At 50.7% G+C, this 25,448-nt stretch overlaps 1 protein-coding gene across 1 annotated transcript in view; it reads left to right on the forward strand.

Moving 5' to 3' along the window:
* Positions 1 to 9,588: 9,588 nt before the first annotated feature.
* The window catches only part of HSPA5 (heat shock protein family A (Hsp70) member 5), a 458,542-nt gene continuing 442,682 nt past the window's right edge, over positions 9,589 to 25,448 (forward strand). The window contains exon 1 of the mRNA XM_079324456.1: positions 9,589 to 9,599. The gene's annotated coding sequence lies outside the window, so the exon portion shown is untranslated. The remainder of the gene's footprint in view (positions 9,600 to 25,448) is intronic.

Here is a 25,448-nt window from a genome sequence, read left to right on the forward strand (position 1 = left end):
GATGAGTCTATGTGACATCCCTTTCCTCAAGACTTGCTCATCTCAAAACGAGGGACCTCTGTATTTTTCGTTGTAGTCGCGGTGATCGATTCTGCCTTAATCGAGACGTTTTGGTGTCTAGAGGCTCCGCAAGTGAAAACGGGGAGAAAGAGTCAGGGCGATGGAGCAGGGTCCCCGTTCCTAGACCAGTTTCGGCTTTGCTCTTTCCGTAGGGATTCCCCGGGTATTTCTGAAGTTCAGTATTTGTGTAACAGACGGGGAAAGATGTTCCCCAGGAACAGAGAGTTTATGCGGCACACTTGTGCCCGAATAGTCACATTTAAGACAGATTGAAGCATCCTTCCAACCTGAGTGAAAGGGACTATTAAGGGAGAACTGAAAGACTAGATTAATAACTTCAAAGTGTGATTTTCGATATGATCCCTGTCGATATGAACACACACGCGTTTTCAGTCACGGTCACCTGGAAGCTCTATCGGGGTCAGCACACCACCCTCGCCGGAATGATCTTATGTTTTAGACGAAGCGAGTTCCGTTGCAAAAACTCTGATTTGTTCAATCACTTGCCCATATAGAACGAGTTCCGTGCGTGCTCAACTCCTCATCGTTGCTTAAGCCCAATTTAGAAAACAAAAAAACCCCAATCTCTCAATCCCAAGCAGCCCATAGTATAAACGGGCCGATAAATGCATTTACACTCCTGATTCTGGCTGCTGCACAGGCTGCGCTCTACGGCCGCGGACCAACACCGTACCAGAACCATCCCCGTACCAGAACCGGCCCCGTGCCAGAACCGGCCCCATGCCAGAACCGGCCCCGTGCCAGAACCGGCCCCGTACCAGAACCATCCCCGTACCAGAACCGGCCCCGTGCCAGAACCGGCCCCATGCCAGAACCGGCCCCGTGCCAGAACCGGCCCCGTACCAGAACCATCCCCGTACTAGAACCGGCCTCGTACCAGAACCGGCCCCGTACCAGAATTCTCAAGTACCAACAGCACATGAGCCCCCGGGTCTTAATTTTTATAAGCGTCAAGGAATAAACCCATTGCTCACTAACGTAGGGGCAGATCGGGTCCGTTGATGGGTTTGTGTGAAGGTTGTAAGATTTTTGTAGGATTACTCTGGGGGCCGATGCACCCCCTGAAAGCGGCAGCCAGGTTCTCCTGAGCGGTGCAAGCTGGTGAAGGGAGAGACGGGGGGTGACAGGGCCGGGGTCCGTGTCTGGCACGGGGAATGTCGGAGCGCAGAGGGTCCGTCCCGAGCCGCTCCCGCCAGCCGCGCACGGAGCCCGCAGCGCCCGCACCGTCCCCGGGCCGGCACCTTCCAGAACCTTTTCCCTTTGTCTGGGAAGCGGGAGTTGCAGTCCAGAGTGCTCAGAAAACAGGGGGTAATTAGTAAAAGAATACATTTAAACTAGACATTACTGAGATCTATTAAGTTATTGAGAAGATATTAAAATGCTACTGTTAAATGGGAAAAAGCAGGTGTGAAGTTCGCAAGATTTTGAATTTTCAAGCTCAAGTCCACAAAGAAGATAGAGAAACATTACACGTTATCATTTTGTTGCGGAGTCCTAAAGCATCTCTGCTGCCAGAGCAAGAGGAATAGAGGGCAAAACACGGTACGGATGAAGAGGAATTTTCAGGGTAACATTTTGTTTCCTTGTGGTAGGTGAAAGATATACAGAACAGTTGCTGTTGGTGATTAAACAGAGTTTACAGCGCTGTGAGTTATGGAACTGAAAGCATCGTATTCTCGAACAAGAATGTGGGCTTCTAAAATATAATTATGTTGGAAAAAATAGCATTTTAATTTCCATTAAAATTGTTCTGCGAGAGACAGATGTGAACTGCTAAAATGTTTATAATATAGCTCAACAATAAAAAAAGATATATTAAAGAAATACGTGTCACTGATGGGATTTGATTGGCATGCTGTATTAATTACAAGACTTTCACCTCTGAGACTGCTGTTCCAATCCCGACAGTGTCCAGGGAAAACAATTTAAAGTTTGTTTATACATTCTAAAATTATATAAAATGAAGTAGGCATATTGGAAAAATAAAAAATTTTAAAAAATAAAAGAAAATAAAAAAGAAAAAAGGATGAATTTCACTACAGCAAAATACTTTTAAAGGAGCATCTGCTAACACATTGGTTTTGGTCACCATCCTACAACACTAATCTGGAATATTTACAGTTGCTACTACATGAGTTATTTGGAATGAAGCAAAAGATGTTACCAAAATTTCTCTCACATGACACACCGAGACCTGCGTGTTTCCAGCAGGTGGAGGCAGGAATGCCCCTCCTTGTTAGTGAATTAAGAGAAATAAAAGAATCAGCAAGGAGAAGCCAGTTCCAGTAGCACTAAACCAAGGTGCTCAAAATCCATCGCTTAGCTTTGAGAGCTTATCAGAGCAGTTTAAAAGCACGGGATCTTAAACCATCCCTTATTTTCATTCCTAGAGCATAGGGTCCTTTCAGATGCATTTGTAAGTTTTCTTTGCAGCCAGAAAAAGAATTTTCTTAACCTTAAAGCCTTGCTCAGGATGTGCCTGTGTGCAGGGAAAAGCCAAATTTCTCTCGATTGAGCATCCCAAGTGGATTCTGCACAGACTGAGTGGAGACATCCCCGAGCGCAGAGCCAGAACCAACATCAATACCTGCGGCACCAGGGCGGGATTCTGGCTTTAGAGGGACCCCGCCCCTGCAGCCATGGGCACTCCCATCCCATTATCCCATCCATTATCCATCCCATTATCCCATCCCATCCCAAACAGGGCCAGGATCAGCTGCTGAGGAATCCTGAGGGAGATCTCGGGGGATCTGCATCAACCGTGCACTGATTTAGGCAAATGGAGACAATCAGTTTGCAGAGAACGGAGCTGCGTTTGCAGGAGAAACACCAACATTTGAAGAACCATCTCGATGTAGAAACAGCCCCCATGTCAAAAAGGGAGTGGTAATAAAGAAATCTGCACTAGGACAGTATTTTGAACCTAACCCCCATTTCAGTCTGTTCTACATGTTCTATGGTGAGGCATTTTATGTGATTTGGATACAGCTCCACTGGTACATTAAAGTTTATTGGCCTTGAAAGCAATGGCTGCATCACTACTGATAGAAGACTTGGTGTTACACTGTCAGTGCATATTTTATTTGATCTCAGCCTTAAATAAAACTCAGACCTTTGGACTCCATACCGAGTTGGACTTTAGCCTTTTCCTGTAATTATCCCGTGTCTTGTTAACATTTTATGAGCACATCTGCTTAAATAAACTTACTTGATGTGCATTTGTTTTGGCTGTAGCCTTCTTCATAGGATGGACGTGCTTTTCTCTTTGTCTTTTAAAAGAAATAAAAATAAAGCTGAACAATGGGACTGCAAGAGGAATAAATTGAAATGTGGTGTTTGTTTCATTTAACAATTCACTTGAAATCAAATAGCTCTGACAACATTATTTATGAGGATTTAATATTTATGTGCTAAGTGTAGAACATTTAGGTAATTACAACTCTAAAGCATTGTTTTGTTTGCCAGTTTCATTGACTAATTGACATTGGAGCACCATGGCCACAATGTGTTTGCAGAAATGGACTGTACGAAAGGCTGAAGTTTTAAATCTTCTTAAAATTATGCTTCTATGCTTTTTATTCACCTTCTGAACACTTCTAGAGGAATAGGATATTTTCATATTTTTCCCTGTTTGCATGAGAAGATCTTACTCATTTGTTTCTGTCTCTATACGGTCACAGCACGTGGAGAAGTGGCAGGGGAAGGAGGAGACCTGGGCAGGGTCTGTGAAGGGAGAACACACCCCAGTCCTGCAGCCAAGGGGCCCCACATACCCCCCAAACACTGCTTCAAGTATTTATCAGACTGTGCAGATTGGGTGCTCTCTGTCCCTCTTTAAAACATCTGATCCATCTCCCCTGGATCCCTTGGCACCTTTGGAAGTGTTGAGTGAGAATCCAGAGCTGCCTGCCAGCCCAGCCTGCAGACTGGTGCTGGGCTCGTCACACCCAGCCCAGGTGAGAGCACAGGAAGGAGGGAACAATGCTAAATCTCTTGTTTTTCTCAATTCTTCCATTACAAAGCATTCCTGGTAAGGATTTAAACCTCAGATGCTGAAACTACAACAAATGCAGAAAGAACTGGGCTAGATTACATCTTGTCTTTCTCCATCACATTTCTCCATGTGAACTTGGAGCACACAGAAATATATTCATTGACCACTAGAACAGCAGCTTCCAAATAAACAGCACCTTCCTACAGCAACGTTCAGCAGGAGCTAAACCCAATTAACAATATTAAACAAGGGATTGTTTTATGAGAGTTGCAGGGAGGGGCTAATTCATCTTTTCCTGTCTCAGCTCCAGTCGCTGCCCCTTGCACAAGCTGTTGGAACTGCTCAAGACATGCAGGTGCTGGTTGTGCTGCCCTGCTGTGCCCAGCCATCCCCTGCTCCCCTGGCCAGGTTCCACCTGGCACAGGGGCACGGGGACATTGAGACAATGCTCTCCTTGGTTTTGCTGAGCTCTCACCTGGACGTTCACCTGTCCCAAGAGCAGAGCTCCAGAGCTGGCCAGCCCTGGGTGGGGCAGCTCTGCCCCCCGTGCGAGGCACAGCCCAATTCTGAGGAGCCACCAGGTGGGTCAGTAAGTGTTCTGCATCAAACCAGACCCCTCTGCTAGCTTGACTTGGGTGTTTTCCCATTTCTCCTGGTTAGCAAAGCGTCTTCCCCAAAGCACAGACATCAACTGTCTTACACCAAGCAGCTCATATTCTAGAATGTGCCTTGAGCAAAATGTTATTGTTCCAACACCCACTGCAGCAGAGTTTGCTGAGCACACACCTCCACACTCGGGACCTGCGTGGCCCCAGGTTAGGGAATCAGCCTCACACCCACAGCCACAGACCGATCAGCCCAGAGAGCCTCAGAACAGGTTTGTGCCAGCCCACTCCAGAGCACAGCGCTCCTTCCACGCACCTCCTGCCCCTGCTGACGAGCAGCGAGGGTCCCTGGGGGAGCCCTGGGAGATGCCCCAGGGCTGCGCCCTCTGAACATCCCAGCACAGACATCCCGAGTGCATCCCTGGGCACGCTGGGGACAACGGCCTGGCTGAGGAACTTCGCAGGACTCAGAGGAGGAAGGAAAATTCCAGTGCTCAAAACCCTATTGCCAGCCTTCTAGAGTACATTCCTCATCTCTCAACTTCCCAAAAATATCATACAGCCATCCTCTCTCCCCTCCACTATATATTTAATCCCTTAAGATAAACGGCCTCCAACTTGTTACTTCTCCAAAAGTCACTGTTTTCCACTGGGTATTGCTGGCTCCACGTAATTATTCCCTGTATTACCTTCAAAGCATCAGGAACTAAATGAATTTTTTTTTTTTCTTAATCGAGTTAAGTCAAGCGCTAAACCTGCACCATGAGAGAAATGCTGCAATCCTCAAACCTTTCCTTTCTCGCTTGGCTCCATCTACTGCTGCTGCCGCAGATTGCACACGGCTGAGGCACCGGCGCTGCTCTGCTTGCCACCGAGAACCGTTTAAAGGCCAATTCTTCAAGAGATTAGGAAAAAAAATCTGCCATGAAGGAAACGACAAGTGCTTGTGTGTGTTTACCCCGCGGGGTTTTTACATCACAAGTGTGAAGTAGGATAATCCAGTGGAAAGTGAGCTGCTTCTCGCTGAAAAGCATTTTGGAGCCAGTTTAATAACCCACTATGAGACCACACATCAAAACTGTATTTATTTAGGGAGCTAATTGAAACGGAGCCGGTGAGGAGGAGCCGGCATCAGAAGGAGATGCGGGAGGATCAGAGGGTGGCGGTGTGTGCGGGCAGGAGCAGCAGAGCCGGGGCTGCAGCAGAACCGGGGCTGCAGCACCACCCCAGAGCTCCACTGCAGCATCACCCCGGAGCTCCACTGCAGCATCACCCCAGAGCTCCACTGCAGCAGAACCAGGGCTGCAGCATCACCCCAGAGCTCCACTGCAGCATCACCCCAGAGCTCCACTGCAGCATCACCCCAGAGCTCCACTGCAGCAGAACCAGGGCTGCAGCACCACCCCAGAGCTCCACTGCAGCATCACCCCAGAGCTCCCCTGCAGCATCACCCCAGAGCTCCACTGCAGCAGAACCAGGGCTGCAGCACCACCCCAGAGCTCCCCTGCAGCATCACCCCGGAGCTCCACTGCAGCATCACCCCAGAGCTCCACTGCAGCATCACCCCGGAGCTCCACTGCAGCATCACCCCAGAGCTCCACTGCAGCATCACCCCAGAGCTCCACTGCAGCATCACCCCAGAGCTCCACTGCAGCAGAACCAGGGCTGCAGCACCACCCCAGAGCTCCACTGCAGCATCACCCCAGAGCTCCACTGCAGCACAGCTAGGCTGCAGCATCACCCCAGAGCTCCACTGCAGCATCACCCCGGAGCTCCACTGCAGCATCACCCCAGAGCTCCACTGCAGCATCACCCCAGAGCTCCACTGCAGCAGAACCAGGGCTGCAGCACCACCCCAGAGCTCCACTGCAGCATCACCCCGGAGCTCCCCTGCAGCATCACCCCAGAGCTCCACTGCAGCATCACCCCAGAGCTCCCCTGCAGCATCACCCCGGAGCTCCCCTGCAGCATCACCCCAGAGCTCCCCTGCAGCATCACCCCGGAGCTCCCCTGCAGCATCACCCCGGAGCTCCCCTGCAGCATCACCCCGGAGCTCCCCTGCAGCATCACCCCAGAGCTCCCCTGCAGCTCGGCGGCTCTGCCAGGGGAGGTTCAGCGGCTCGAGCCTCTGGGGGATTTCCCTGAGCAGGGATACAGCCCTGCTCCCCCAAGCCCTGCTCCCCCCAGCCCTGCTCCCTCCAGCCCTGCTCCTTCCCAGCTCTGCCAGGAGTGTGGCTGCAGAGCCGGGCTGTGGCACAAACCCGAGTGCAGAGCCAGGCTGTGCCCCTGCCAGCACCACCAAGCACAGGGCTGATGGCATTTCACACTTAGCTGGACTGAACAAATGACTGGGATGATTTGATTGGTGTTTTTTGGTCTGTTCTGGGGGATATTGTAAGATTATTGTTACCAAAGGGAGAAAAGGAATGTCAGGTTGGAAAAGCCTGTTGTCATACAAACTTCAAAAAGCATTTTGGGCAAATTCTTATTCAGCAAAAATCTTCAAGCTGGGTTCTTTAAATGCACTCAGGTGGCTTTAAACCATTAATGTCGATAAGCAAAGTTTGAGCTCCTCCTACCTTCAGAGCAGCACGAGGGCACTGCCAGCTCTGGCTGTGAGTGCAAGGGCTGGAACCTCAGTGCAGGGAATCTCTCTTAGGCTCCTGGGGTGGAGTTGTAAAGGCTGTATTGAATGTCATGTGCCTCTGACAAAAACCCAGGACTGTGTATAGGGGGGTCACAGTCACATGTAAGAAAACCTGAGTAAAAGTGCCATGAGACAAACAGCTGCATTTTGCCTTTCATTTTCACTTTGGAACAGCATTTTGAGGCTCATGTTTTAGAGAATTTATTTAAAAACCTTTGAAATGAAGCAGCCAGTGTCAAGCTGTTCCCTTCACTATGGTCCCCTCCTCCCAGAATGGGGCAAATACTCCAAGATAAAACTTGCTCTGCTTATGTTAAACTGATAGTGCAAGTGGAGAAGTCTTTTCCCTTTTGGTTTAAATGAATCCTTGCCACTTAAGTTCATGTTTATTTTTATAATATGGACTCTCTGTCATTTATTGCTCCCAAAGCGACTCCAAATACCAGGCTGGTTATGAGTGAACCTGGGAATATAGTTCTGAATTGCTTCTGATTTATCCTGGTTCTGATCACGGAATAGCACAGCTCTTCTGAAGCCTCTTCAAGGCCATTAATTATTAATTTCTGTACTTTGTGTTGCACCACGTGACAGTTACTGAGGCTGTGGGTAGGAATTACTGTCTCTGTGCTCCCCAGTAACAGCACTGTCATTGGGAATTCCATATTTCAGGCTAACTGCTGAGTGGCTTTGGAAGAACTTCAGCCTGCCCCCAGCAAGCACATACATGCCATTTAAAACAAGTAACTTGCTGTGCAAATGTGCAGTGCACTCTGAGGGGTCTCAGAGATCAGTGTACCCCTGACTGAAGCAATTCCACAGCAGGATGACCCTCCACACGAGCAAGCTCTCATTCCTCAGAGCCAGCAGCTCCAGCCTCGTGTAACTCCCCGGGGAAAGCAGCAGAGCAAGCAGGTGACAGAGCCTGGGCACCTCCCCAGCCCCAGGCAGGCAGTGACATGGGCTGTGCCTCTGCCCTGCTCTGCCTCCTGCAGCCAGACTGCGAGCCAGAGATTTCCCCACCCTGGCTGTGCGTTCTGCCACTCTGTGGGGCCACCCCTGCACCAAGGATGGGCACAAGGGTCCAGGCACAGACCCTCCAGCAGCCACCAGAGAGGAGCCTTCCCTCCCCCCTTCCTCCTCCGTTACCGAATCTGTTTAAACTAGGGGAGAGGGGTGAGGAAGTGAGACCTTTTGGAGAAGTCACATAGAGTTTGTTTTCCTTGGGGGTTTATATCAACACTGGTCTTGACATTTTGCCTCTTATTATGTGTGGCTCTTTAAAAGGTGAAATAATATTTTCTTTTGCTTGAGAAAAGGACAAAGTTCAGACAAGGCGCTCAACCCCAAATCATTTTCTTCTTTCCCAACAGTTTACACATTGTGTATGCCATGGTTCTGCACAAAGCACTGCTCTGCAAGCAGGAGAGTGGCAGAGAGACCCAGCAGAACCGGGCCCAGCCAGCCCACCTGTCCCTGCACCCTGCCCTGCTCCATGGGCAGGAGAGCACAGGAGCCTGTCCAGAGAGCAGGGACTGACTGCAGCAGGTCCAGAGTGCCCATGGACCCTGATCCCAAATACCTACAGACCCTGATCCCAAATACCTACAGACCCTGATCCCAAATACCTACAGACCCTGATCCTGATCCTGCCCACAGACCCTGATCCCAACTGCCCACAGACCCTGATCCCAAATACCTACAGACCCTGATCCCAACTGCCCACAGACCCTGATCCCAAATACCTACAGACCCTGATCCCAAATACCTACAGACCCTGATCCTGATCCTGCTCACAGACCCTGATCCCAACTGCCCACAGACCCTGATCCCAAATACCTACAGACCCTGATCCCAACTGCCCACAGACCCTGATCCCAAATAGCTACAGACCCTGATCCTGATCCTGCCCACAGACCCTGATCCTAAATACCTACAGACCCTGATCCCAACTGCCCACAGACCCTGATCCCAACTCCCCACAGACCCTGATCCTGCACACATACCCTGATCCCAACTGCCCACAGACCCTGATCCCAATTGCCCACAGACCCTGTTCCTGCACACAGACCCTGATCCCAACTGCCCACAGACCCTGATCCCAATTGCCCACAGACCCTGATCCTGCACACATACCCTGATCCCAACTGCCCACAGACCCTGATCCCAATTGCCCACAGACCCTGTTCCTGCACACAGACCCTGATCCTGCACACAGACCCTGATCCCAATTGCCCACAGACCCTGTTCCTGCCCACAGACCCTGTTCCTGCACACAGACCCTGATCCTGCACACAGACCCTGATCCCAACTGCCCACAGACCCTGATCCTGCCCACAGACCCTGATCCTGCACACAGACCCTGATCCCAATTGCCCACAGACCCTGATCCTGCCCACAGACCCTGATCCCAAATGCCTACAGACCCTGATCCTGCCCACAAATCCTGATCCTGCACGCAGACCCTGATCCCAATTCCCACGAGCCCCTGGCCAGCACAGCCCCCTGTGCCCCCAGCCCCAGCAGCTTTGCCCTGCAGGAGCCTCCTCTGCCCCAATCTGGCAGAGAGCTCAGCCATGAAATGACCGTGCTGAGCAGGAGCCCCAGGATCAGGAGGAAGCCTTCCTCATGATACTGATGTGTAATTAGGGTCAATCTGACTCATGTGGGTCTTCCTTTGCTTTTAGTGGATCATGTCTTCTGAACCCACTGGAAACTCACCAGTGCTGATTGGGGAAGTAAAGTGTTTCTACTTGGAAAACTGGGGTTGATTCTTGGTATGAAGTTGTAGTTTGTTTTTGGATTAGCCAAAGTTTGCCCCTTCTGCTGCCCTTTGCAGTATTTTAATGTATATTTAATGAAAGATGATAGAATTTGGGATTGATAATATAATTCTTAAGTTATAATGTACCAATTGCTATAGGCACAGATAATGGGGTTATAAGCACAGCAAATCACTTATTTGCAGAATTATTTTATCTCAATATTTAATTGTAACCCAATAAATCTGCATCATGTAAAATCAAGTGAAAACAGATCTAAATAATAATCTGAAAACTTCTGGTAGTAAAATGGGATTTTTCTGTAACACATGCATTTCTATTTTAGACAGGCTTTTTTCAGTGTTCTCTTTAGAAATACATTTTACAGATAGTCCTCAGGCAATATTAGCCCATAAAACACGTACCAACAAAGAGTTTGCCAGAGTCTCATAATGTGGGTGATAAGGAATCAGCACTGAGGCACACCATGCTCTGGAGGTGGGAAGGAGAGGTCACCCACAGTGCTGGAACCTGCCCAGCTCCTGGCACACAGCATTACCTCAAACCAGCTGTTCAAATGCTGTAGGACATGCCAGGGACCTCTGACCCACAGGTGAAGAGGGAATGAACAAAAATCACAATTCCCCAATTATTCGGAGGTGAAATGTGACACTGGAGTTAGTGCTCACCAATCAGGTTAACAAGTTAGCTGAAACTTTATCTTTCTGTACTTAAATTACTGGGAAATCATCTTGCTGCCCTGATGGAGGAGATACCAATCATGCCCTGCTTCCCCAGGGGCTGCAGGGTCTCCCACTGTCCAGGAGCAGCAGCTGTGGCTGCCTTGGGATGGCCCTGGCTGCCCCAGCCCAGCCCAGCTCCCACTAGGCTCACAGCTCAGCCCAGCCCAGCCCAGCCCAGCCCAGCCCAGCCTGGCACAGCTGCACTGGCACACTCTGCCAGCTCTGCCCCCAGTAGCTGCTCAGGGGCCCTGTTAGGGCACTGATGCTATTCCAGTGGAAGGCTGATGCTTCCCTGAGTGTAACAGCTTATGATAAATATGGTGCATACTCTCAGGGTAAGATTTATCCTTTCCTTTCATTCTACCAGCTGTCAAACATGTTTGATTTTTCTCAAGCTTTGAGTGTTGCAGGAATTTGGCCAATAAATACAACTGATGATGATTTTCACTTCAGTTTCAAGCATCTGCCATTCATAATGAAGCCTGATTAAAAATGTAAGAAGAGTATTTTTAGTTTTAAAATGTGTCAGCCTTGTTGCAAAAGATAGCGTAAGGCATGAGTAATTAATTTTTTAAAAAATCAAGGTATATCAAACTGCATAAAGCAGATGTAGGAATTCTCCCCGGAGCTCAGTGTGCAGAGCAGGGTGTCACAGCTGTGCTGCCTGTGGGACAGCCAGGCCTTGGCTCTCACTCACTTCTGTGCTTTCATTGTTCTGTTTGCAGTGAGTTACCAGTTAGTGACTCCCTGCCCTGTGAATGACTTCAGCACAGGGTCAGAACTACATATCCTCCCAAAAGCAGTGGGGAAACGCAGGAGCAGCTCTCCAGGTGGTGGCAGGAGTAGACAGCACTGCTGAAATTCAGTTTTCTCTCTCTGCACGAGGTTCAGGGGCTGCTGTCCCTCCCAGCTGGGGCTGTGCAGATGCAGTTTTGCACCAATGCACACCAGTGCAGCCAGGGAGTTCCAGGGAGCCTCCCCTGGGCCCTGCTGCCCTCTCCCCACTGGATGTGTCCCCCAGCTCCCCGTGGGCAGGGTGGGTTCCAAAGGGCCTCTCCCAAAAGTGCAACAGGTAGGAAGCTGTTGTCCCATAGTTAACTCCTGAGTGTTTATTATATGGAGATGAAGACAAGGAGGATCAGTGGTTTTAGGAATTCACTTGTATTTACCCACATTAACCACCTCTAATCTCTTGGAGGGAATTGACATTGACAGGACTGAATTGTCTGATAATAAATTTATCAAGATATTAATGAGCATCAGCTTCTCTGTGCACTACTTGGCAAAATCACTACAGGTCTTCCTATTAGCTGGAACTGCTATCCATTTAGGGCTTGCTTTGAAATTTTATCTTTCCATCTTGTTTTCTGTTTCCTCCTTCCCCCCCCCATTTTTTTTTTCAGAGACCTCATCTGTTTGCCAGCATTCTCTGATCAGCATCTCTCATGTGTTTCCCATTAGGGCTATGATGTGTCTAGCCATTTTACTTCTCCTGCCCTTTTAAGTGGTGTCAGTCTTTATGCTTTGCTACTAGTTGCCTTTTATCTCTGCAGTCTCCAGCTCTCAGTGCACATCATTACCTAACTCCTGAACCATCTTTTCCTTGCTTGCTGTGACAAATCCCGGGGCCTGTGGCAAGCGCTCGCAGGATGTGGAGAACGTGTGGATAACGTGTGGATAACGTGCCTGCCTGTCAGGAGAGTGCCTTCCCACAAAAATACAAACTCCCTGATTTCTGTGGCCCCTGGCTGCAGTTGTGCCTCCCACACACCTGTGCTGGCACTGCCAGTCCCAAGGACCCAGGAGGCTCCTCTGAAGGCACCTGGAGCTCCACGAGCACAGGTGCCCTCTCCCCCAGGGGCTCACCTGGCTCAGGATTCACAAACACTGAATGGTAACTCAGTGAAGGCTTTTTTTCCAGCAGGGAGAAAATCTACTCACTGCTCCTCAACAAAACCCAAAGGTTTCTGTTTTTGTAAGAACAAGAGAAAGTGAAGCAGACAATCTCTGAGCACTGCTGCCTTTAGTGGGCAAGTGCTCCTGAGCGTGCCAAGCCTCTGGCATTCCTCAAAAATACCACGGGAAGGCTGCACAGTGACACCAACAACACCAGGAATCACAAGACAGTCCTCGTCTGTCAAGTGCAAAGTGAGTGATAACTGTGTAAGAATTCAGCCCCAAATTCTGGACCAGAAAGGTGTTCCAGCTCAGTTTTCCAGGGGGTATGAAAAGGATTTCCTGCAGTGTGGTTCATTCAACTCACTTTTCATAAGCCAGTTTTCAACAACATCATCCAAAAGCCATTAGTTTCATTGTATGTATCATGCAGGGTTATTTAGTAGGTCAGGAGGAAAATTTAAATGGACAGGTGCTTTAAATTACAAGATGGTGGAGGTGGTTAATAAAAAAATACTAGAAAACATTGGTAACCTTATTTCGGGCTTGAAGTGGTTCTTTAAGTGATGGGAAAATGGCTTGTAGAAACACTGAGACCTGTCAGAAGTGGTAGTTTCAAAATGCATTCAGGAAATGGAGCTGCTCCCCAGAGACCAGCGCACGCTTCCCAGACATTATGCACCTTTAAAACTATTTATTTCCTCTTGCATATTTGCACTGTGGGTGCAATTCATTATATCGTGCAAATGCCCAGTGTGTGTGACAGACAGAAACCTCAGAACACTCGTATTCCCTGCAATGCCTGCAAGGTGTGAGAGCCCCCAGGGGCTGCCTGCAGGTGCTGAACACTGAGAGAGAGCTGAGCCCTGCCCTGTGCCCTGCACAGAGAGGGAGGAGAAGGATGCTGCAGTCTGGGGAGATTTGGGCACAGCTGCAGCTCAAATTGGAGCCCTAGCTCGTCCCCAGGCTGTGCAGTGACCCTGCCCCAAGCAGAACAGAACAGAACAGAACAGAGCAGAACAGATCAGAGCAGAGCAGAACAGAACAGAACAGAGCAGAACAGAATAGAGCAGAGCAGAACAGAGCAGAGCAGAGCAGAGCAGAGCAGAGCAGAACAGAGCAGAGCAGAACAGAGCAGAACAGATCAGAGCAGAACAGAGCAGAACAGAACAGAACAGAACAGAGCAGAGCAGAGCAGAGCAGAGCAGAACAGAGCAGAGCAGAACAGAATAGAGCAGAGCAGAACAGAGCAGAGCAGAACAGAGCAGAACAGAGCAGAGCAGAGCAGAGCAGAGCAGAACAGAATAGAGCAGAACAGAGCAGAATAGAGCAGAGCAGAGCAGAGCAGAACAGAACAGAGCAGAACAGAATAGAGCAGAGCAGAACAGAGCAGAGCAGAACAGAACAGAGCAGAACAGGGCAGAACAGAGCAGAGCAGAGCAGAACAGAACAGAGCAGAGCAGAGCAGAGCAGAACAGAACAGAACAGAGCAGAGCAGAGCAGAACAGAGCAGAACAGAGCAGAGCAGAGCAGAACAGAGCAGAGCAGAACAGAGCAGAGCAGAGCAGAGCAGAACAGAGCAGAGCAGAACAGAGCAGAGCAGAGCAGAGCAGAACAGAGCAGAGCAGAACAGAGCAGAGCCGAACAGAGCAGAGCAGAACAGAGCAGAGCAGAACAGAGCAGAGCAGAACAGAACAGAACAGAGCAGAACAGAACAGAACAGAGCAGAACAGAGCAGAGCCGAACAGAGCAGAACAGAGCAGAGCAGAGCAGAACAGAATAGAGCAGAGCAGAGCAGAACAGAGCAGAGCAGAACAGAATAGAGCAGAGCAGAACAGAGCAGAACAGGGCAGAACAGAGCAGAGCAGATCAGTGCAGAGCAGAACAGAGCAGAGCAGAGCAGAGCAGAGCAGAGCAGAGCAGAACAGAATAGAGCAGAGCAGAACAGAACAGAGCAGAACAGGGCAGAACAGAGCAGAGCAGAGCAGAACAGAACAGAGCAGAGCAGAGCAGAGCAGAACAGAACAGAGCAGAGCAGAACAGAGCAGAGCAGAACAGAATAGAGCAGAGCAGAACAGAACAGAGCAGAACAGGGCAGAACAGAGCAGAGCAGAGCAGAACAGAACAGAGCAGAACAGAGCAGAGCAGAACAGAATAGAGCAGAGCAGAGCAGAACAGAGCAGAGCAGAACAGAACAGAGCAGAGCAGAACAGAGCAGAGCAGAACAGAACAGAGCAGAACAGGGCAGAGCAGAACAGAATAGAGCAGAGCAGAGCAGAACAGAGCAGAGCAGAACAGAACAGAGCAGAGCAGAACAGAGCAGAACAGGGCAGAACAGAGCAGAGCAGATCAGTGCAGAGCAGAACAGAGCAGAGCAGAACAGAGCAGAGCAGAGCAGAGCAGAGCAGAGCAGAGCAGAGCAGAGCAGAGCAGAGCAGAACAGAATAGAGCAGAGCAGAACAGAGCAGAGCAGAACAGAACAGAGCAGAACAGGGCAGAACAGAGCAGAGCAGAGCAGAACAGAACAGAGCAGAGCAGAGCAGAGCAGAACAGAACAGAGCAGAGCAGAGCAGAGCAGAGCAGAGCAGAGCAGAACAGAGCAGAACAGAGCAGAGCAGAACAGAACAGAACAGAACAGAACAGAACAGAACAGAGCAGAACAGAACAGAACAGAGCAGAGCAGAGCAGAGCAGAGCAGAGCAGAACAGGGCAGAACAGAGCAGAGCAGAGCAGAACAGAGCAGAACAGAGCAGAGCAGAACAGAGCAGAACAGAGCAGAACAGAGCAGAGCAGAACCATCAAGGGCTCCTTGCAGCTGAGCCCCTGTGCTTTGCTGGCCACCAGCCTGACCCTGAGCCTGGCCAGCCCTCAGCAGCTGCTGAACAACCTTCTGAACAGCCACCCCAGAGCTGCAGTGGGTGCACACAGCACTCAGGGCCCAGCAGGGCTCTCCCAGCACCCTGGCACTCCTGGAGCCACAGCTCACACTGCTGCCAGCTGCCACCTGCCCAGAGATGGCCAGAGCCCAGAGATGGCCAGAGCCCAGAGATGGCCAGAGTCCAGAGATGGCCAGAGCCCAGAGATGGCCAGAGCCCGTGCCAAGGCCAGCAGGGCCAGGCAGGCAGAGGAGAGATGGGCACGGCCAGCCCCACCACACCCCAAGCACTGTGATCACCCCAAGCCCTGCTGGTGTCAGCAAGGCAGGCACAGCACAGTGCAGAAAAGGAGCACCAGAAGGATTTAAAGAGGGAGATGAAGAGGATTTAATTATTTTGTACATTAGAGGCTATTTATTGAGATGTCTGCTGAAAGATGAGTGCTGTAATGGATTCATGTATGCAGCATGTGAGAAGGGTGAGTCTGGTTTGTATAAACATTCCCCACCATCACCACATCTTATCTGATTTCTTTGACTTGGAGATCATGCAGGAAATCTAATGGGAGACAACTGCTTTCCAAGATGCTTGATACTTCCTAATTATTGTAGGTTGGAAGCATGTCAGCAGCTAGAGCAGAGAAGCTTTGCTATCTGTTCATTCCTGGCCAAGATGAGACTCTCCCTCTGTTCCTGGAGCTCAGGGCACAGGAGGAAGCAGGAAGGCAATTAATCTGCAGGAGAAGCTGCTTGGTGCAGTGGGCAGCAGCAGGGACAGGCAAAACACTGAGGGCATGGCTGGCAGCCAGAAGGGCAAAGGTTTGGCTGCTCTCTCCCCACCTGCCCAGGGCTGTGGAGGGGCAGCACCTCCTGCCACAACCCCTGGATGCTCCCAGAGGCGACTCCTCAGCCTGAAAGAAGTTTGTCTCTATTGACCCAAAGTTTGCTTTGCCAGCCACAGAGAGGAGAGATTTTGTAACTGGTTTGGTTAAAGCACAACTGGATCAGGCCCTTTGGCCAGCTGAGCCCTGCTGGGATCCAAACACGAGGCAGGGAAAGAGAAAATGCACAGGGCACAGAGAAGGGAGAGCAGGGAACAGAAGGAGCAGATCCCCCGAGTTTTTCTGCCTTGGATGCCCCGTTGATGCAGCCCCAGAGGATGCTGTGCACCAATATTTGGCAGGTGGGTGGGTGGGTGGCTGTGGGAGGAAGGGCTACCTGCCCTGAGCCTCTGACCCTGCCTGTGGAAGTGCCCAGGTTTGCTCTTTTTGCTCAGCATCTTTCCCATGGCAAAGCAGGGGATGGGCTGCTCTGCCCAGATGCTCTCCTGGTGGTTTGGCCCCCAGACACGGATGGAGCAGCGTGTGCCAGAGCACAGTGAATCCCAGGATGGAGTGCTGCAGGAACAGGTGATCCCTGGGCTCCAAAATATGCACCAATGTGTGTTTGACTGTACAGCTCACCCAGTCTGCTTTCCTGGCCAGCAGGGAATGGTGGAAGAACCCATGGGATGCCTTTGTGCCCTGCCATGATGCAGAAACAAGTAAACTGGAAACTGATTTTGCACACTACCAAAAGAGTGTGTGAAATGCACCTTTTGTACCCAGGAAATAAACATTTTGGTCAATTATGATGGGCCAGATCTCTCTATTGCCTGGTGCTTGGAGTCCTGGGGAATCTGTTTGAAACCTGAGCACTCAGTCAGGCTGTGAGAGGATGAGTGGGAGATCACTGCCACTGAGGCTTCTGTGATTTGTGCAGTAAAACACTTTAAAAAACAAACCTTGCTTGTTTTATCCATAATAGAAACCCACAGAATAAGCTGTGATATGAAATACTGAGATGGGCAGAGTTTGGCCTGGGTTTCACAGCAGTTTTTGGGGCTGGAGGCACAGATGCCACAGCAGAGCCACACCAGAGCTGTTAACCCCTTGGGTGCCCAGCCTGGCAGCAGCAGCAGGTGTGAGAGCAGTGAGGGCTGGGGGGCCCCAGCAGGGATCCCCTGGCCTGGGCTGTGGTGCCAGCACTCAGAGGAAACTGAGAGCACAGAGCAAAACCAGGGGAGTGCCCTGAGCAGCACCCTGTGTGCTGCACTGGGACTGAGCTGGGACCTCACTTGTGCTCTGAATGCTCTGGCATTTCTTCAGCATGCTTACAGTGTTTGTACTACTAAACCACAGCTTCCTTCTCGCAGGGAAATAGAAATATCAGATATTTGTCTGACTGAGCACAAGCACCAAAACCCCCAAGTTCTCCCTTTCCACTCTAGTAAAGGAGCCTTAAACAGGACATGAAAGAGCAGCTGCTGTTTCCCTGAGTGTTAAAAGAAAACAATCAACAGAAAATTATCTTTTCACCGTAGAGTTTTCCTCATGAAAAAAAAGGAAAGACATGAGAAAGAGTCCTCCTTCCATTTTCTAATTTTCTCTTCTCCCCAGAGCCCCTTGGTTTGGAAAGGGTCTGCAGGGGCAGGTGCCTCTGAAAAGAGAAGGAAATTCAGCAGCCAGACAAGGGGAACAGGCACCTGCTGAGCTGAGTGCTTTGTTTCCCAAGAAAGCAGCTTTTGTACAAGACACCACCTTGTGTCTCTTATCCCAGGAGTTAAAAATCCTGCCTGTGAATTGTTCTATTAAATGGATTGAGAGGAATTCACTTCAGTATAACTTGATGGGAGAAATCTTGCAGTGTTAAGGTGTTTAGGTGAGAATTTCCTGTTCTCTTGATGACTGTCCCTTGTTTGCAAGCAGAGTCCAGGCCTGTGCTGAGGACACTGAAGAAATGTCACCTGGCTGGGTGCAGGAGCCAGCAGAGAACATCACAGATCCTGCAGGGAGAAACAGCCCAACCCTCAAATCTGCCTCTCAATCTGCCTTGGCCAAGAAAGCCCAGACAGAGAAACTGAGGGCTCTTGGTTTTCACTCTTCCTTCAAGGGAAGAAACTCCAAAATTGCAAAGAAGGGTCAGGTGAAATCAGTGAATTTTCCTGGTTCTCATCCAAAACCTCCCAGGCCACTCGGGTCATGCCAAGCCCCACACAGGTTCACCAGGAGCTCACCTGGTTTCCAGTTTCATGGTCAATGTTCTGCTCAGCTTTACAGGAATCCCAATTGAACCCAGAGGGAATCCCTTGTGAAGCCCAAGGTATAAGGCTACCCAAACAACTGCCAAATTGAGGCACCTATGAGTACTGAAAACACTTCAATTATTTGAGGGTGCACACACAGTAGAGAGTCAATTAAAATCACTGACATGCTGCTTTTTTGGAGCTGTGTTTCCATTTGGAAACAATTCAGCCCAAATTCTAGCAAAGCCCTTCAGAGCATATTGAACTGATTTAAGGAGTTTGCATCCAAAAAATTTGAAATTTAAACAATGAAGAAAAGAGGTTAAAAGGTGCATTAGGGGTTGTTTATGAATCATGCCCTCAAATGTTAAGCAAACGTGCTGCCTTCCCTGCTGGCAGGAGGGAGCCAGGGCAGCAGGGCTGAGGGTGCAGGTGAGGGTTCCCTGGGCTGGCAGGGACCCAGGGCCAGCTCCAGGTGAGCAGGGCCAGGCAGCCACTGCCCATCAGAGCTGCCTGTCCCCGTGTCCCCAGCACAGCTGAGACCCCTCTGTGACCCCACTCTGCTGGGGACACTTCACAAACACAACACTTCTGATATTCCTTAACATCTCATTTCCAGACTAGCCCCACAGAGACCCAGCCTGGACCCCAGGGAAAACATCAGCACACCTAAACACAGCTTTGCTCCTTGCGTGCACTGACGAAAAATTAAAGGGATCTGCTTTCATCTGACTGAAAGCAACAATTTCCTATGAAACATCTTTAGCCCTCAGGGTGCTGTGTGTGCCTGTGCCCCTCCCCACCAATATTCCTTTGCCTGCACAAATGGAAAAAATTGGGGCAGCCTCTAGGCAAGTAATACTTCTCCAAAAGGTTTCTCTCAAAATAAAACAAAAAACAAAACAATAAAAAAAATCCCTAGTGGCTGCTGCAGACTGTATGCAAAATCCATAGACTTCCCAGAATTACTTCAAATTCCAAATTCCCTGGGGAAAGGGGCCTTGTTTTATAACAAGTACAGGAGCTGGTGACTTCAGAGGGGTGGAGGCACAGGAGGGAGCTTTGGGGGAGTTCACCCACAGGTGATGGGGGAGGCAGAGCTGCCCTTGAACCTGTGCCATGCTCCACATGGGCACCATCCCTGCAGCTGCAGGGCTGAGCCAGCACGGGGACAGAGGGAAAACCACACTGGGAACAGCAGGAGCCTGAGCCAAAACCAGAGCCCTGGGCTCTGGACAGCAGCTATGGCACAGAGCCCCCTTGTCCTGCTGCTGGGGACACTTCTGCCCAGGGACAGGGACAGGGACAGGGACCACCCCTGATGGGTGGGACAGCCTGGGCTCTCTGTCCCAGCCCTGCTCTCTGTCCCCAATTTGGGCTCTCTGTCCCCAATTTGGGCTCTCTGTCCCCAGTCTGGGCTCTCTGTTCCAGCCCCTGCTCTCTGTCCCCAATTTGGGCTCTCTCTCTGTCCCCAGCCCTGCTCTCTGTCCCCAGTTTGGGCTCTCTGTCTAAAGTTTGGGCTCTCTGTCCCCAGTCTGGGCTCTCTGTCCCAGTCCCTGCTCTCTGTCCCAGCCCTGGCTCCCTGTCCCCCATTTGGGCTCCCTGTCCCCCCTAACCCAGCACAGCCCGCAGCTCTCAGCTCTTTACCCTGCGCTGCCTCCTCAGCGTTATTTACGGCTGCCTGAAGCACCTACCGAGCGATGCCTGTGAAAGGCCGGGGTGCTTTTGATCGTGCCGTGAATCTTTTCCTGGCAGGCTCCTCCCGGACCCACCCGGCTGCCCGAGGAGCCGCTGCCCTCCGAGGGGAGGAGGATTACAGAGCTATAAAAGCGGAAAGAGGCTGCTTGGCAGAGCATTCCTTGAGATTTGCCAGCCTAGCACACAGATGTTCCTCAGATGGGCGAATTTGGAGATGAAGATCTACGTGGCATCTGTCAGAGGGCTGTTGTTTCTGATCTGTGACAAACACTGTGCAGGATCCTGCCTGTTCTGCCAGGCGAAGGCTGCACACAGCAGATCTGCCCGTCACTGATGCTAATCCCCGGTAATTTATGAACCTTCTTGTGCACACTCGTTTGTACCTCATAATTCTCTTGTCCATAATGAAGAATTGTCTGGTTGCAGTTGTTCTTCCAGAGCCAGGGAGCTGCAACTGCACCCAAATGCTTTTTGGACGAGGGGCCACCCTCCAACCACCTCAGCCCAGCAATAAACCCTGCGGAGAGAGGCACTGCTGGGGCTGCAGGAGCTCTGATTGCAATTCCTTCTGCCAGGAGCTGCTGTGACATCAGCCCAGGGCAGCAGCTGCAGGGGAGGGAGCTCTGCAGCCTCCAGCCAGCCCCAAAATAACCCCTGGTGAGCTCTTAGCTCAGCTCACACTGAGGCTCACACCCAGCGCTGCTGGGGCTGCCTGGGCACTGGGTCTGCATCCCATCACTGCCAAGAGATCACACAATTGCTCAGGGTGGAAAAACCCTCACCTGCACTCACAGCCCTGCTCACCTGCACACACAGCCCAGCTCACCTGCACTCAGAGCCCTGCTCACCTGCACACACAGCACAGCTCACCTGCACACACAGCACAGCTCACCTGCACTCACAGCCCTGCTCACCTGCACACACAGCCCTGCTCACCTGCACAAACAGCCCTGCTCACCTGCACACACAGCCCTGCTCACCTGCACACACAGCCCTGCTCACCTGCACTCACAGCCCTGCTCACCTGCACACACAGCCCTGCTCACCTGCACAAACAGCACAGCTCACCTGCACACACAGCCCTGCTCACCTGCACACACAGCCCTGCTCACCTGCACACACAGCACAGCTCACCTGCACACACAGCCCTGCTCACCTGCACACACAGCACAGCTCACCTGCACAAACAGCACAGCTCACCTGCACACACAGCCCTGCACACCTGCACACACAGCCCTGCTCACCTGCACACACAGCACAGCTCACCTGCACTCACAGCCCAGCTCACCTGCACTCACAGCCCAGCTCACCTGCACACACAGCCCTGCTCACCTGCACACACAGCCCAGCTCACCTGCACTCAGAGCACAGCTCACCTGCACACACAGCACAGCTCACCTGCATACACAGCCCTGCTCACCTGCACTCACAGCACAGCTCACCTGCACACACAGCACAGCTCACCTGCACTCACAGCCCTGCTCACCTGCACACACAGCACAGCTCACCTGCACACACAGCCCTGCTCACCTGCACACACAGCCCTGCACACCTGCACACACAGCCCTGCTCACCTGCACACACAGCACAGCTCACCTGCACTCACAGCCCAGCTCACCTGCACTCACAGCACAGCTCACCTGCACACACAGCCCTGCTCACCTGCACTCACAGCTGCTCCTGCCCTGAGCAGGGACACAGCAGATGGAAAGGATCTGCAAACACCAGAACGCTTTTCTCCTTGTGAATCTCAAACCATAACTCTTCACTTCGGAGTTTCTAATAAAAATCCAACTGCAAAGTGCTTACAATTGGTGTAAAAATCTGTAAATCACAAAAGAAAGGGAAAAGAACTAGGCCAGGTTTCTGAGGAGTCATGAGTAATGGATTGTCAGCCTCAGTTCAGACCAGTGCTAAAAATGTTTTTAACTAATGCATTAACTCTTTCACTGCTCCTGTAGATAAAAGCATTGAGGTCACAAGATGTTACAATTTCAACATCCTGCTCAGATTCATCCAGAAATATTGCAGGTGCTTGAGGGGCCCCTTCTGCAGAGTGAGATTTTACATCCACAGTTGCTGAGAGCATTAATTAATTGTTAAATATTGCAGAAGACACGGGGAACTCACATGCCTATGTAAAAAAGTCTGCCAAAAGACATTAAATAAAGGAGACATGACAAAGGGAAAGGAGTTAATGGTAATTTCTCATAACAGGGCTCAGGTCTGTCTCCTATTGCCAGACACTGGGGTCTCAGGACAGGTGTGTCCCAGTTACACACACAGGTGTGTCCTAGTGTTGTACACAGAAATACCAGGGCAGGTGTGCCCCAGTGTCACTCTCAGGTGTGTCCCGGTGTCACTCTTAGGTGTCCCGGTGTCACTCTCAGGTGTGCCCCAGGTCAGGTGTGTCCCGGTGTCACTCTCAGGTGTATCGCTCTCAGGTGTGTCCCAGGTCAGGTGTGTCCCGGTGTCACTGTCAGGTGTGTCACTCTCAGGTGTGTCCCGGTGTCACTCTCAGGTGTGTCACTCTCAGGTGTGTCCCGGTGTCACTCTCAGGTGTATCGCTCTCAGGTGTGTCCCAGGTCAGGTGTGTCCCGGTGTCACTGTCAGGTGTGTCACTCTCAGGTGTGTCCCGGTGTCACTCTCAGGTGTGTCCCAGGTCAGGTGTGTCCCGGTGTCACTGTCAGGTGTGTCACTCTCAGGTGTATCCCGGTGTCACTCTCAGGTGTGTCCCAGGTCAGGTGTGTCCCGGTGTCACTGTCAGGTGTGTCACTCTCAGGTGTGTCCCGGTGTCACTCTCAGGTGTGTCCCAGGTCAGGTGTGTCCCGGTGTCACTCTCAGTTGTGTCACTCTCAGGTGTGTCCCAGGTCAGGTGACTCCGGGCGGCGCCCCCGCTCGCCCCCTGGCGGCCGCGCCTGGACACGCGGGAGCGGCGATGGGAACGGGGGGACACGGAAAGGGGAACACGGGGGACAGCGGGACACGGCACGGACACGGGAAACACGGCACGGACACGGCACTGACACGCGCGGACACGGCACGGACACGGCACTCACACGCGCGGACACGGCCGGCACACTGCTGCCCTGACCAGGCAGAACGCGCCCGCAGCATCAACTGTGACCAGGTAACGAACAGAGCGGTCAGTGGGCAACGGGGAGGATGAGGGTGATGAGGATGATGAGGGTGATGAGGATGATGAGGATGACGGCGATGATTAAATTCTCCCGTGCCGCTGTAAGGATCAGAGAAAGGAAACGCCTTGACCGGCAGTTCGCGAGTGCAGCAGTGGCAGTGTCACCCCCGCCCGTGACAGTGACAGTGCCACCCCCAGTGACAGTGGCAGTGCCACCCCTGCAGCATCACTGCCATCCTGCAGAAGTTGTGCTACTCAGCACGAGGTGCAGGGACAGGAGTGTTCTGAGCCGTTATTTCCTACAATTCCATGTCAGGAAGTCCCTGGGAACCTGTTCCCTGTGCTCGCCACGGTTCAGTGGCACTGCGATGATGGCCAAGGCCACCCCCACGGTTTGCTCGAGTTGATCAGAGGTGATATGTCAGATTGGAAGCCAACAGCTGACACAGGACTCCCAGAAACATCAGACATGCACATCCAAACTGATTAATCAAATATTCCAAAGTAAACTGCGAGTGTCAGGAGCCTGACCCACCCCGGCTTTTCCTGTGCCACTGATGCATTGGCCATTGATTCGTTGTGATGTTCATTAGTACCTGGGGAATTCATTGCTAAACACACACAGGTCACCTCCACTGCAGCTACCGGGGGAAGCAGGCACTTGTGTGCACAGCCTCACACTCTGCAGCTGGAGTGACACCAGGGACAGGCAGGCTTGGATCAGACCTCAAACTGCAAAGTCCAGGCAAGCTCAGATGCTGCAGTTTGAGGAACTTCCACAAATACCTTTGGCAGGGCTGGATATTAAAAGCCGTGAGCTTGTTTGGCCAGAGTCAGGCCATAAAGCAGAATGTTCAATCACATTGGAATGTGGGGCTGCAGCGAGGGCAGTGCCTGTGCACGGCCATCCCCTTCCAGCAGCTGCTGCTCACAAACCTCCCGCCAAAAGCCTGAAGAAAATGTGAATTCTGATGCAGAGAAAACACAAAGCAGTATCACAAAGGGCAGCAATGACCAAAAGCTAATCATGGTGACACTCCAGCCTGCGTGGGCCAAGAACAAGGGACCTGTTGCTGAAAGGCAAAGGGCAGCTGGGCTAAATTAGCCAAGCAAGCTCGAGTCTGGATAGTGTCATTAGGAGAAAAGCAGAACTATGCCATAAACTCTAATGAATGCATTAATGGATGGCTTGTGCCTCTCAAAAGGGGAAAAAACGGTTTAAATAAAGTTATTAACACAGCCCACCTGTGTTTGGCTCTTGGACTATGTTGCTTAAATAGGCCATTAACTCTTGGAGTAACTAATCTTGAAAGTGAATATGGCCTTTCTGAAGTAGACATTTAACTACATTCATATAATTCAATTAGATGGAGCATTCTCAGTCCAAAGCAGTGCTCCTGCTTTCATCTCTAATAATGGTAAAGAGAAAACTTCATTAATATGGTGCTAAAAAAAGCAGAATGGCAACCAAAAATAAATTCCTGAGACCGAACCCTAAAATATAACACATAATTTCAGTAATATGAGTGTGCATTATTGTAACATGGGATTTTAATGTTCCATTTAATTCTAAAATCAGTGTTACAAGACTGATCTGAGTTTTAGAGGCCTGCCTTAAACCCACAGAGGAAAACAACTGATTAAAAACAAAAATGTTATTGATCTAAAATTTCTTTTTAGAGCACCAGAGCTCACATCAGTTCATAGGCAACACCTTCTGCTTGGGTTTTGGGAGGGGTAGAGGAAGAAAAAACCCAAATTTCAGCCTGTATAGGTTCATCCAGTTAATAAATAGTTAAAGCAAATTCATTAGGAAACAGGAATTTTATAGATTTAGTTAAAGGTTTCTTCCTATTTATGTCACTGAGCAATGATAAAATTCCTTTTATCACTCTACAACTTGTTAATGTTTTACCCCAGGACCACTTCATCTGTAATAAACATCTT

Source organism: Erithacus rubecula (genome assembly GCF_903797595.1).
Source record: "Erithacus rubecula genome assembly, chromosome: 21".
In the NCBI taxonomy this organism is placed as follows: Eukaryota; Metazoa; Chordata; class Aves; order Passeriformes; family Muscicapidae; genus Erithacus; species Erithacus rubecula.